This window comes from Pinus tabuliformis, chromosome 6 (assembly GCF_031772625.1).
Source record: "Pinus tabuliformis cultivar Carrire ecotype Pingquan chromosome 6, CPIR1, whole genome shotgun sequence".
Taxonomy (NCBI): domain Eukaryota; kingdom Viridiplantae; phylum Streptophyta; class Pinopsida; order Pinales; family Pinaceae; genus Pinus; species Pinus tabuliformis.
Genome location: NC_142292.1, coordinates 200,871,521 through 200,874,871, shown reverse-complemented (window position 1 = coordinate 200,874,871; position 3,351 = coordinate 200,871,521).

Below are 3,351 nucleotides of genomic sequence, written 5' to 3'. Positions count from 1 at the left end.
CAACTGTTTCAACCTTTTCTTTTCATTTCCTGGATAGCCATGGAGTAGTGGGTTCCCCATTTGGTTTTCTAATTAGTTCTCAGGCACCCTATGGTTTTTCATTTGGAACAAATTCGCTAGAGCCCTGAAACAACTTGGGTTTCCTAGAGGCTGTGGGTTGAGATGGGAGATCTCTAGAGCCCTGTAACAATTTGGGTTCCTTGGAGGTTGTGGGTTGAGTTACTAGTTCTTGGAACCCTGGACAACTTGGGTGGAGACCAATCTAGTTGATGTTAGTGATTTCTAGATTGTATAGGTGAGATCAATGTGGTTGAGGGTTGAGGTGGTTTGGCCTCTAGAAGCCCTGATTTGTTCTATTTTGATTTAATCCTTATGATCCCTCATTCATGCTTAGAATATGGCGTGAGGGTGATTGGATGAAAGACAAATTTGGTTTAGCCCAATCTGTGGTTGGGTGGTATGTGGAAGTCCTTGACTTGGTTGGATTTTGCTTATGTTAATATGCGTTATTTTCCATTGTGATTAATGAGCACATATATTGGTTATTATGTTGATATTATGGTTGTTTTTTCATGGTTTCTATTATGGTTATATGCTGGTTATATACTTGGTTATATGATTTGATTTGATGAGTTCATGATTTGATGAGTTACTAGATGGTTGATGAATGCATGGGATAACAAGTGTTATTACAACTAGCTAGAGAGGGCATAGAGCCTTCTTGGTGTTTCTCAGATGAGTTTAGAAAATTATGATCAGATATGCATTCATGACCTGTAACTTATATGTTTATCATGTGTTTGATGAAATGTTTATCTTGCTGTAGGAATGTATTGGTCAAGATCTTGCTCAAGTTTAGATTGTTTCGCATTGTTATCATCATTGTCATGATTCTGGAAAGTTACATGTAATTATGGGGAATGGTACAGAGGCTAGCCTAAAAAAGTGGTATAGATCTCACGACCACATGGACAAAATAGGGGATTTTGGGTCATAACTGCATGGAGACAGGCTTGTGGGTGCATTATATCCTCCCAACCACATGCATGTAGTGTTATGGGTGAAGTTAGGGAGTAAACCTTGTGAAAAAGAGTTCCAACTCAGGGATTGATCACCTAGGGTGGTTGGTAGCCTCTTGAGTGCTTTGTAATATCTAAGGGATGTCAGTTTGCTTCCTTTTTGTAGGCCCCACTTCCATAACTAGAAATTGGAGGTTTGGTCATATCATAATGGCACTCATCTCATGTTTACCCTTGAGAGCTTGTAAAAGTGGGTAAATGTGGAAGGAGGTGTTACAAGAACTACTTCATAGGCTAAGGGCTCTTTATTTGTTTAGGTTTAATAGGTGGTCATATATTCTTTTCTCTTTGTACGCACGCGATAGATGGTGGTCATCAATTCTGCGAGTTTCTTGGGTTTTTCCTTCCCACCACAGTGTGGATTATAAGAACCCAATTTTTTTAAGAAAATGTCACATTACACCATTAAGTACAACCCAAATCTATTAACGCAAAAATAATTAGTAACAAAGCCCTCATCCTTTGCAGTTTTCATGCCCACATCCCTTTGGCCTCACAACAGACTCTCTAGGTAGGGATCCAGTGTAAGATGTAGAGCCAATTGAGTTGATCAAGTTATTAATCTGATAGGATACTCTATCCACTAGTCTCTCGGTCATCATCATCACTGTTTCATCTGGGAAGATTCTTGATGATCAATTAGTCGATCAGGCTAGCTACTATCGCTCCAGTCATGATACAAACTCGATAATGACTTTAACAGATAAGCCTAACCCACTTTACATTGACAATGCAAATACATGCTTGGGTCTACTTCTCAATAGGCCTATACCTAAGATGTTGATGAAAAAATTAGTGAAAATGCAACCTCTGGACAAAGTAATAAAAAGTATTGGATCCAGTTTCACAACCACCCACCACCAATAGAGTAGTTAGCAAAGGCTCTTTAGCTAGCATAGAAATCCTGAGTTAAATATCCATCGAGCAGAATTCATTTCAAAATCAAGTAGTTCTTACCATTATTATTCGAATTGCACCTAACTCAAAATAACTAACATTCATGTCTGAGAAAGGGAAAAAGCCCCCTTTTCTGGGTAGTACTTATGGTGGTTAGCCTCATTAGTTCGCCGCCATAATGACCCCTCCCTTCAGAATTGTTTTCATTCACTTTTATTATTTATTTCTTTTAAGATGGAGCTATTGGCATAGGGAAGATAAAGCTAGGGCATGAAGAAGTATAACTTTACAAGGGCTTTAGAAGGTATAGCTCGTCAAGATATAGGTTTGTTATATTTTCCACAAAAATTTCTACACACCATCAATACATTCCACTGATCAATTAGGCTAGTTATAGGTTAGAAAGAAACCAAAAATACGGGAAGAGAGGGAAGAATCAAGGAGTACACAAGAATATACCTTCCCTCACAAATAATAACCTACTTCCTTCAACTACAATTCCTATACTATAGTATCACCCTCCCAGGTGATCAGTGAGTGAGGGTGATTATAGAGTTTCTCCCCTCTTTATTCCAACTAGAACCACCCTCACCCTGAATGAAACTCTTGAAGGGACACATATGGGGAATCATGAGGGTCATTCACACATGCCTCGAAAATGCACCCACCCAAGGAAATAAGTGTTTGCTCTGCTCAATTACAATATCCTTCTTAGATGTAGTTATAAGCACACCATGTAGGTATTTTCCTCCTCAGAAGTGACCGATTGAGTGAATATCTCCTTGGGTGAAGTCAATGATGGGAACCCTAACTAATAGTTATTTAACTAGAGAGAGTATTAATAAGCTCGCTAGGAATTCAATTAGTTCAATTGTTGGTGCTCCATTCCCCCACCCCCAATGGGTAACGAAACAAATGCTTTCCACTTTCTATGCTAAACAACCATTCTTCATGGGATTAAATACTGTATGTGGGCTAGGTCCCATTTAATATTCAACCATCTGACCCAACTTAATCATAAATCCCTGCCCCACTTCTAAGCCTTCTACATAGGCTCAATCATTAATATTGGGTTTTTTAGATCTGTCAAACCCTTCTTCCACAATAGATCGCCTTTAACCAATGAAAAATAAGGGCCAGACCCACGTATGTTGTATAAAAAAAGGGGTTGGTCAAATAGGAATGGTAGGGTGAGGGCCAACGAAATGAATCTACTGATAACAGGGGGGCTTCTTGCTATTTGGAACCATGACGGTATCACCTTGACAACATTAAAAGGTGTTAAGAGGGACCTAATGGCCTTTATTTTTAGGACCTACTACTTGCCCATATACCCACCCACCTTACTTATAACCTCTTTCTTTAAAAAATAATC